We start from the raw sequence: 11,573 nt of genomic DNA, 5'->3' as shown, positions 1-11,573 counted from the left end.
GTGGCCTCAGCCTACATTGCTGTTCAGAAATTCTTATATCTTGGGAGCACCGATCCTCAATTAAAGTGCTCCTCAAGCCAAGTTAAGGGCGCACTTCAGTGCATCACGTAACGAACGCCCACGGCGCGTAAAGGCCCGCGCTAGGAAGTGAGTTTGGGTTTCCCGCCGCAAAAGATGCGGGAGAGGTAGATAAAAGAGCAACCGATTATACGCTAATCAGATTGCCCTCGGTGCTGTAAGAGACACAGATTGTTATGGGAGTACTAGGGGCCCGGGGAAGTGAGGTTTTGAACAGAATTTTCTTAAAGTAACCTCATGGGTTTTTCTGATTTCAAAATAAATGATCTTTGTACGGGAGACAGGATTATCTAGCGCCAAAGAGCGTGAGCTTTGGGATCTGAAACTTGTCTAGTATTTGCTGCATTACTAACAGCAAGGCATGAGGCAAATTGGTTATTGAGAGGATTAAATGAGATGTTACGTATAAAATAGCATTTGGCACATATTAAGCACTTAATTACATTTAATCTATTATTAGTAATATGCAAAAATTAGAGTATTGTGACTTTTAAAAGATATTTCCAACGCAGTGTATCTTTCCAGCTTCTTTCTACATGCACACTTTTTAAAAAATGTGTTCAAACTGTACATCTATGTTAAACTTTCTTTCCTCACTATGTGTAGTATGGATTTTTTCCCATGTTTTCCATGGTAAATATAGATGTAGGTGATAATATTTTTTGTGTAATACTGGTATTGCACAACACTTTAGTAAACATCTTTGTGCATTTTTACCCAGTTGCTCCATTAAATAAGTAGGATTTCATAGATTTAAAAAAAGTAGAAAGAGCACTCGACCTGTTAGAAGTTGTAGATTTGAATTCTAGCTCTGAAATATAAGAAGTATGATCTGGCACAAAGCTGACACTTTTTCATCCGTGGTGTTCTTATTTATTAAGTGGGGGTAAAAACATTTATAGTTTACTGCATGTTTTTTATTTGAAGATTAGATCATGTATCTCAAAGTGCTTTGTAAGTTGAAAAATTATATAAATTGTCAGATTTTATTGGGGATTCAGGGAGGATAAAGGGGGAGGACAAGCCAAACGGAGGGAGCAGCAAACATAAAGGCTTGAGGAATGAAAACATGTTTTACAGGGTCAGTGTAGTAACTTGAAATGTCTCTTTCAAATAAACAAGCCTCATACTTCTAGTCAAGATTATTATTTACTATTTAGGAAGTAACTATTATTTTTATTTATGATTTACAAAAGGATATAGACTGAAAAGTAAGATTTTCATCATGTTCCACCGCTCCCCTTTCTGTAGGCAACCGTTTTTACCAGCTTATGTGTATCCTTTAAGAGCTATTCTATGTACTTACAAAAACATATGCTTATACAAAATGTGTAGATTTTAATATTATAGCACATAGACTAGAAAACCATTCCTTTGGGAGGAAAGACGACCTTATAGAGTTGGCTCCAAGGCTTAGAGCTAATGCCCTTTGAAAATTAGCTTAAAAGTTGAAACATCTCTCAGACAGAAAACAGGAAATTTATTGGGCAGAATAACCCATCAGCATCAGCTTTGAAAGAAGCCTTTTAGTGACTGGGAGGAATTTCCATGGCCTGGAATTGGAGTCCATTCTTAAAACCTTCTACTCAATCCTACCAGAGATCATAAGGCACAGATGCCAGCTTTAAAAAAAACTAAATTATCTTTGCTTAAAAATAGAAGCCATAAACAAAATGTGTTATATCTATATAACGTAATCTTATTCAGCAATAAAAAGGAATGAAGTACAGAAACATGCTATAACCCAGATTAACTTGAAAACTTACGCTAAGAATCCAGACACAAAAGGCCACGTATTGCATGATTCCATTCGTAAGAGATGTCCAGAATAGGCGCGTCTATAGCTGGAGAAAGTAGATTAGTGGTTGCTAGGGCCTGGGGGGAAGAGGAACTGGGAATGCCAGCTACTGGATATGGGGTTTCTTGTGGGGGTGATGAAGATGTTCAGGAATTAGTGGTGATGGGTGCACAGCTCTGCATATACTAAAACCCACTGAATTGTATACTTTAAAAGAATGAATTTTATGGTATGTGAATTGTATCTTAATAAAGCTGTTATTTTTTTTAAAAAAAGGACAACAGTAATAGAAGCAGCTAGTTTTAAACTAAACTGGGAAGCAAATGGGGCAGTTGCTTTTTACTGACTGAAACTAGGAGTTTCAACAGTTTTAATAACTGGTGTAGTTTATCAGCGCATACAAGCTAAATATTAGTCTAACGTCCATGTTACACATTAGGAAACTGAGACTTAGGAAATTAGGAAACTGATCGTCTGAATTGTTCCTCAATACTCTGTTCTCTTTTCTGGGAAAGCAGGAAGCTTGAGAGACCTGGTAGGGATGCCAACCCCTGCGTCAAGCTGGCTAAGGTTGGAGGAATGAGACCGAGCATCCAACTTTAACAGAGTTGAAAGGGGAGGCAAAGACCTAGGAGCTGCTCACCTAGTGTGTGCCATGTCATCTGTATAGTAAGACTTGAGTGACATTAGGTTCACCGTCCTTTGTTTTGTGAATTGTGCATTACTATATTCTCCATCTCTTTTTGCTTTGTTCTTTGTTGTATTTCCTAGTATGTGACTTGCAGTCACAAACTTGGATTTGTTTTTAAAAACTAAACGAAGTGTGTTTATTTTCTTTAAACCAAATTGAATTTGACTGAGCCCTCGTCACATCCAGATGGCAGGGAAATTTAATCTCTTGGCAGTTTTCTCCCGTTTATACCCAAGGCTCATACACAGTATTTGGAGAGACTGCTCCAGTCTTCAGCCCACATTGGATGCTGCTGTCATGCCCATGGTGGAAGACACACAGATCCTTGAAATGCAGGGACTCTGTTTCCACAGAGCATGGGAATCCCTGCTGTGTTTAGGAACCTTGATGCGAGAGGGCTAGCCTTTCTAAGCAGACCATAGGTCTTGACACCTCTGTAGGGTTCTGCTAGGGGGATAAGGACCCACCAGTTTACACTCCTTCCCAGCCTAAGGAAGTCTCCCGTCTAGTTTTTGAAATAAAGGCTCCTCTTCCCTTTTTCCTCTCAGACGTGTAGCGTACTTTCTTCATTGAGCTCAGACTCTTAACAAGAGGCAGGAAAAGACACAGTCTCCAAGTAGCTTCAGCTTTCCATCCCTTAGACATCCCAGACAAAGGAATACAAATGGTCTGGCTGCCTGCTTGAAGGAATAAATGGGAAAATGTAGTGTACTATTATCTCCATAAACTGTCCTGCTGTATCGATAAAACCTTTTGCAGGAAATCAAACCTTGTCTTGTTGGTTTTAAGAGTCGAAGGAATTTGTTCACACACTGAGTCAATATAGCCAAGGAGCCTGAGGCCTTAAAGTGCTCATTGAAAAGGTGGCAGAGGCTCTCCGAGTACCCTGGAGATCTTGTGTGGTTCCTGGGGCATTGCCAGAAAGGGAGTGGTGGTGAGGAGAGAAAGGTAAACACCTGGATGCTGTTGACCTTCTGTAAAAGAAGAAAACTCATTTCAAAGTGTTCTAAGTGATGAATTCTACTGCTAGAATTTGTTATGGCTAACAAAATAAGGGGAGGTTTACAAGTCAGTTTAAAAAGAACTGTGGAAGGGACAAATTACATGGTTTTCTACAGCCACAATTGGAGCTAATAGAGAAAAATCTATATAATTTGGTGGTAGGGTCCGTTGATTTCAATTGTAGTTAATAAGGGAAATCTTATGGAAAAAGTCACAAATATAATTTCTGAGAAACATAGGTAGGATGTTGTGCTCAGTATTTAAAAGCCTGCCACTAGGAGGAGACAGATGAATTAAAAATTGTTGAAATGCTCTTCCTTTAGAATGCATTTTCTAAATTAAGAAGAGCCTGTATGAAAAATATATTTAGTGGATTTCCTGCAAAAGAGCCGTTAGTGAGTATTAACATTTTGTCTTAAAATGAACATTTTACATTTAAATAATAGTTTATATTCCATTAAGTTCTTTTTTAAGTACATCTTTTACTCTTTCAATTTTAATTTTTTGATTTACAATGTATTTGTTTCTGCTGTACAGCACAGTGATTCAGTTATACATATACTTTTTTTCATATTTTTTTCATCACAGGTCATTGAATATAGTTGGTTGTGCTACACTTTTACCGTGTTTTAAATCCAAAAACGAAATACTAAATCAGTGGCCCTCAGACTTGAGCTGCCTCAGAGTCACCTTGGAGGGCTTTTTAAAGCGCAGATTGCTCAGCCAGAGTTTCTACTTCAGCAGGTCTGGTATAGGACAGGACGGAAAACACACATTTCTAACAAGTTCCCAGGTGATGCTAATACTTCTGGTCTGGGGAATACACTTTCAGAACTACTGTGTCAGCTAGCTGGCTATGGAAGTAAGCCGCTTGCCAATTAACCAGATTCAATTAAATATTGAGAACATACTAACCAAAGCATTTCAGTTTGCAAAAAAGTACCTAGTATTGGAAATAAAATTGGAATGACCATTTTTAGAGGGCTTTGACTTCAAAACAAACCAGTGTATACTGTTTGGTAGCAGCGTGGCCCTATGGGAAGCTACTGGAGTGTGTTTGAGGCAGTGGTGCAGTAAAATGGTACATGCACACAGACTGAGGGCACAGAGACCAGGGGGAGCCTACCAGGGCCCTTCTCAGACCAGGACACAGGGTCCCCATATAAAGGTCCTGATAAACATGGAAAATGTTCCCAGAGCATCACTCTGGCTCACTGACAATTAACGAAAAGCTTCCTACAATGCTAAAACAAAAATAGATGGAGGAATGAAAAAGAATATGAAAACAAATAATATGTATCTGTATGTATGATGCTTTACACCAGCAATTGACACAACATCGTAAACTGACTATATTTCAATTGAAGAAAGAGGCAGTTTAAAAAAAAAAAAGTAGATAGAGAAGGATGCAAAATCTGCCCAACTTTTTAAAGCTTTCAGGAGTCTACCAAGAAGTTTCTCCAAAATGGGTAGAGAAAGATTTCAAAGCTGCTAAAGGGATACATTTCCTAAAGGTTTATACTTTCTCTGCTGTTAGAGGTTCCTTTGTGGACATGTTTGAGAAATACTGCCTTGGAACATCATGATGACGTTCATAGTTGGAGAAGTGCCAGGTTTCAGCAGCACCTGTAACATGTGGAATCTGTAGAACTTGGCTTCTAATTAGACAGACTAGGGTAAGGGGAAAAGAGAGGAGAGCAGAAAGAGAGGAAAAACAAAACTACAATTAAGAGCCTGGATGACTGGTTAAATGGGAGTTGTTTTTGTTGTTTTGGGGGGAGGGGAATTTACAGGGAAGGAGTTAATTATGTTTGTTTATTTTTAATGGAGGTACTGGGGATTGAACCATGCTAGCATGCACTCTACCACTGAGCTATACCCTCTCCCCTGTTTGTTTTGTTTTTAAGGGAATAAGAAAACATGAGGAGGAACTCGTATTAGGGGATAAATGTTGAGGCTGGCCCTGGACACCAAGTTTGCACTTCTCAGAGTACAGTTGGGTGGAGTGAGCAGCCAGTAGTTGAAATGTCATAGAACTTGAGAGGGTTTAGAGGTTAAACTCTAGAGTCATCTTTATAAGAAAGAAATTGAAGCTTTTCCCTAAAAATCTGATCCTAAAGGAGTTTAGATAGGTGAGTTTCTCAAGGGAAAGGGTACGAAGTCATGATAGAAAGGAAATATCAGTGTGGAAAAACAAGCATTTAGATATTATTGACTTAAAAGGGAAAAGTTTAGAGGTGTCACAGCATTCAGTTTCATGAGATGGACAAAGGGAGCCAGTAGATGAGCATTTGGGGGGCTGGCACTGGGAAAGGTAATTTTGATGTTGGAGCAGGGGCCATGGCTCAGAACAGGAAGCTTTTCTGTAGATATTCAGGTTTGGGGAGATGAGACCCTGGATTAGGGCAGTGACTGGGGAAAATAGGAGAGATCAGAGGCATTCCAGTTGAAAAAGCAGTAAGACTTGGATGACTGCTTAAATGAAGTGGTCATTAAGAGAAAGAATTTTTTTAAAAAAAACCTCCAGTTATGAGCCTGAGTCAGTTCAGAAGTATGGCATTTGCAACATGAGGTAGAGCCCCAGTTGCTCTGCCCAAACAGATAAAAGGGTGACTAACCAGACCAATGGTTCTCAAGTGTGGTCCCGAGATGCACATAGTCAGCATTACCCCAGGTTCTGTTACAAATGCAAATTCTCAGACCCTACCCCAAACTTCTAAATCAGAAATGGTGAGAATAAGGTCCAACAATTAGTGGTTTAACAAGCTCTCCACATGATTCTGATGCACACTTAAATTGGAAATTGAGCTAGGCCAGATCTTTTCTTCCTTTTAAGAATTTGAAGTGGGTTGTGCAGAGAGAATCAGTCTGTTGATTGTGGGGAGAGAAGCTGAAGGTCGGTCACAGAGAGACTATGAATAAGCTGGAATTATGAGTAAGCAGAGCTATGACTACATGAGGTCATTGGTAGTCACAGAGACAGACAGGAATGGTGACACCCTATGTTTGGGAATACTGCATTCCTGCTGCAGCTGAGAGTGACAAGTTAACCCTAGTCCCTAGGTATGCCTGGAGTTTGTCCAGTTCCTTGTTCATTTTAGTTCCCAATTGAAGCCCAATCATATTGCTATTCTTAGGTCCCTATGATATCCTTATCTCCTTTATTGTCACATGTGTCCTTAAAATAGCTAGGCTTCCCATTACTTGAGGTGACCTGAGTGAGTCTATGTTCCCAAAACATAAAAAGCTGATATAGCTCCAAAGTAGTTGGAGCAAACGTTTAATAGAAATAATTTCTTTGTTTTCAATTACATACTTATTTTTTATTCTTTTTTAAAATAAAATTTACCATCTTAATTATTTTTAAGTGTACACTTCAGTAGTTAAATATATTCACATCATTGTGCAACCAAGCTCCAAAACTTTTTCATCTGGCAAAGAATTACTTTTTAAAGAATTGCTTTTTGATGAAATCTATTTTCATGCTGTCACCTTTTCACCTGAACAACTGAGCAACTTCCAAACTTAACCATCAGGGCTGACGCTCAGGTTCATACTTTGAGTTTTTTTTGTTTTGTTTGTTTTCACTTCTTTTGTTGGCCTCCTTGTTCAGGAAGTCACTCAGAAAAAGTACTATTACTTTTTCAGCTGGAATGTCTCTTAGCCTCTCCTCTCATTGACTACTGCTCTAATCCAGGTCTAAACTTCCTATCCTTAGATTTTGACATTTCTGTGTATGGTGCCTGTATCTTTTCTTTTTTAAAATTATTTATATGTTTCACATTTTCCATATTGGTCTTCAAATAATAACAGTTATGCAGTTCAGGTGGAGTTGTCAACATTTAAGTTTCCATCACCTGTTGGTAAATGGGCAGCAGCCTAACCTGGCATTGTCAGTACCTTAGGACCCTACCCTGCTGGATCCTCGACCCCTCATCTGGTAAAAGAGGGGTTGAATTAGAAGAGTGAATTCCCAAATTTTTTCCATCCATGACATTTCCTAGACCATTATATTTTTGCTTTATCATCTTGATGGCATGTGGTCTATTTACAAAATATTACTTGTTTAATTAGCTTGGTCTTACAGAAGTAACATTTTATTATCAATACATTTCAAGAAAGGAAGTCAAAGTTCTAAGAACAAAACTTATATTTAGGTTGTTACAAATGTTTTAATGTGTTATGACAGTCGGGCTCCTATCAAAACGAACCATGCTTTATCAAACCTCACACCCTTCCTTTTCACCCATTGACTAACCCTTTTGTTCCAATCAAGCCAATCTGTTGAAACTCTACATCCTCCCTTTTTTTTTTTTTTTTTTCTGTTTGCCACTGGGCTTTTGCTAATGTCATTTACTCTGCCAGGCTGCTCCTTCTCAGTCCCTGCCTATTACTTCTCTTACTCCAAGAAACTTGTCCTGACTAGCCTACTCTAATATTCATTCATTCAACCCACATTTATTGAGCACTTAATATGTGCCAGGCCCTCCTTCCATTTTTTCTATGAATTTCTGTATGCAACTGTTAAATTAACTAAACAAAAAGGACGTTAGCCTGAAGTGGCTCTAATTCTGCGGCAGCCTAAGTAAGTAATCAAAGATCTAAGCTTGTAAATGCCCCAAGGCTATGAATTTGAAACCTAAGAGCAACCTATCACAAACAGCCAACTAGGCTTTAAGTTAATAAATTCCTTACTTTACTTCCACATCTTCTGTAAAAATCTCTCCCCAGATCCTGTGGATGGGGTGTTTCTGACCATTTCCAGTTTGGCACTGTCAAATTGGAATTGATTTTTACTCAAATAAACTTAGAGAGAAAAGTTCATTTTTTTAAAATAAGTTTTCTTTCAGTTTGTTTTTTTGAGGGGAGAGGTAATTAGATTTATTTATTTACTTCTTAATGGAGGTGTTGGGACTTGAACCCAGGACTCTGTGAAGCAGCACTGTACCGCTGAGTTCTACCACAGGACCTTAAACCTAGCACTCTACCACTGAGCTATACCCTCCCCTTTCAAAAAAAAAAAAAAAAAAAACTCTTTAAAATTTTTACTATGCCTTACTTTATCTTTTAAGACAACTTTAAATCATATTGCTCACAGTCTGCCTTGTATTTGTTAATTAGTGTATATGTATGTTTTTCTCAACTTGATTTTAAGTGCCTTTTTTGGCTTCTTTGTACAGTGTTGTGGATTTGTTAAGGTTATTAAGTGAATGGATGGATGAATTAAATAATGTGAAGCTGGTTTAACTCAGAGGAATTTGAGGGAAGTACTTAACTAGAATTTAAAAGTTTTAATAGAATAAAAAGTCATTCTAAGTCCAACAGCTTTGAGGTCTATGTTGTAGATGATTCAACTGAGTGACCTACCTCTGTTCTGTACATTCCTCCATAAGCATTTTTTACTGGAATCACTCATTTTTGACCCTTACTCATTCACCATTTATATTATTTCTTCTCTACAGGAGTGACTTGACCCACTGCCTGACTCATGTTAAGTGCTCAGAAAATGCTGATTGGTTATTGAAAGGAATTAATATACCTTGGGTTTAGTCTTTGCAATAAGGGTACAAGTTCTTTCACTGCAGAGAGCCAGTCCTTTTACACACACAGATTTTAGAATTCATGCAATTCTGAGTGTACAATGGGTACTTAATAAATGTTTCTGTAATAGAAGAATAAATTGCAAAGAAAAATGTTTTACCCTTAGAAGAGTCTTCTTACCCTAAGCTGGTGTTCCTCAGTGTGGTACTGGATGCCCTATATTAGAATCACTTGGGATGCTTGTTAAAAATAGAGATTCTTCAGCCACAGACCTACTGGAATCAGAATCTTGTAGGGGTGAGGTTGGGTGGGTGGGTTTAAGGACCAGAAATATGCACTTTTAACAAGTGCCTCAGATGATTCTGATGCTCTTGTAAGTCTGAGCACCACTGCCCTAAGTACAAGGTAGGACTCACACACAAGGCCCATGAACGTACCTGCTCAGCAGTTAAAAGCATGGACCTTGAAGCCAGATTGCCTGAGTTCATCACTAAATCTGTGCTCTGAGCATGCTGTTTAACCTCCCTGTGCCACAGTTTCCTCATCTACAAAATGGGAAGAACAGTATAATTATCTCAGAAAAATGTTGTAGGGGTTAGATGAGTCAGTATATGTAAGATGCTTGGAACAGAGCCTGGCCACGTACACACCATGTGTATGTTTTTGCCATTATCAGAAAAGTCTGCGCTTTCCAACAAAATGGTTCATTTCTGGATATAGCCCATCTTACTGTAGAAAACCTAACTCTCAGAGTTTGTCCTTTCTTTCCTTTCTACTTTTCTGCCTTAGAGGGGTAGACACTTTGAGCTAGGATACTGCCTTACAGCAGGGCAAACCTGCACAAAGAAAGCTTAGATCTTTTACCACCTGCTGCTGAGCCAGAGATCAGTACTCAGTCTTTTGTACACCTTACTCATAATTAAAATCAAATAAAAAGGGCAGGGATGCAAATGAGTGTAATGTGTTTTCTCACTTACCAGAAAGTGTTTGAGTAGCTACGAAGGGTAACAAAACAGAAGGCCTATCGAAGCCACAATGCTATGGCCAAGTGATCTCCCGTCCCAGGTCTCTGTGGAGATCACGTTGACTGCGAGGCCTCTTCTTCCTTCCTACTCTTGTCTCCAGGAGGTTTGCTGGCCTCTGGCAGACGGAAAACAATCCCAAGACCAAACCAGAGAGCTTATAACTCTCCCTCTTAGAGTGAGATGACTGTTGGCAACTGATCACTCGAGGATGAATCCTTGACAGCAGGTGTGCCTGGGGAGTTTAGGACAGCTTTTCTACAATGGGCTCCTTGTTGGGGGATGACTCCAGACTGGATACAGTTAATGGATTCTTTTAAATTTAGACTTTCCTCTTATCATGTGACTTCTAGAAAGTTACTTAGTTTCTGTTTCCCTATTTGTAAAAAGGAACCTACAGTAGAATGTTAGCATTAGAAGAATGTCTAAGACAATTTAACACAACTCATTAAATTTTTAAAAAGAAGTTAGATCCACAGAGGTTTAGGGACTTATTTAAGGTCAAAGACCATGTAAGTGGTTGGGTCAGGAATCAGATGTGTGAAATTGAGTTAATTTTGCTATTAACAAAAGGATAAAATTGAGGAAACACTGACATTTTTGCTCAAAGGCCAAAAATTTTAATGCCATTAGTATTTGACTTTTTTAGTATTGTTTCTGACAATCTAGCTAATGAATAAAAACATAGAGAATTACATTCTAGTATTTCATTTAATGAGAATGTAATAGAAGCTTTGCTTTTAAACATAAGATGTGGAATTTTTAAGATTTCTGTGAATACATATTTTTCATAATAATTTGGGACAATAATTTTAATTGATGTTTTAATGAATCAGTTCTTTAAAAATTATTTCATTGTGCTATATAAATTATATCTCCATTAAGAAATTTATTCTTAAAAAATTTATTCTAATTTTCCATCACTCATTAAAAATATATTTACTTCCATGAATTTTTAATTCTACTTAAAGATTTTTAAAATTTTATTTTATTTTTAGATGGGGTAGGTAATTAGGTTTATTTACTTAGTTTTTAGTCGAGGGCTGGGGATTGAACCCAGGACCTTATGCATGCTGAGCAGGCACTCTACCACTGAGCTATACCCTCCCTTCCAAAGATTTTTTTAATATAGTTTCAGATGTATATTTCAGATGTACATTTCTGTTGCAAAAATAGTTCATAGAACCCCCAGCATAGTCTTCACCTTAAAGTATCATATATATAGTATATTTCTTTATTTCTATTTATATATACTTTTTTTGTGTGTGTGAGACACTTAAGAGTGAGTTGCAGACATGATGCCCTTCTAACCTTAATTCTTAACTGGAAAAAGTATACTGCACCCAGTACCTGTAGAGTAATCCAGTATCGGTCTTTTCAGCAACACCCACTCAGGCAGATAATAATCATTGTTGATAGCATCATTTTCAAATCGTAGCAT

The 11,573-nt window shown here is 37.9% G+C and overlaps 1 long non-coding RNA gene across 1 annotated transcript in view; it reads left to right on the top strand.

The window, feature by feature from the left end:
• The window catches only part of LOC116665327, a 36,768-nt gene that overhangs the window by 11,241 nt on the left and 13,954 nt on the right, over positions 1-11,573 (top strand). The window lies entirely within an intron of this gene.

This window comes from Camelus ferus, chromosome 8 (genome assembly GCF_009834535.1).
Source record: "Camelus ferus isolate YT-003-E chromosome 8, BCGSAC_Cfer_1.0, whole genome shotgun sequence".
Taxonomy (NCBI): Eukaryota; Metazoa; Chordata; class Mammalia; order Artiodactyla; family Camelidae; genus Camelus; species Camelus ferus.
The sequence above is the reverse complement of the archived record's forward strand: the minus strand, read 5'-3'. Positions and strand labels throughout refer to the sequence as shown.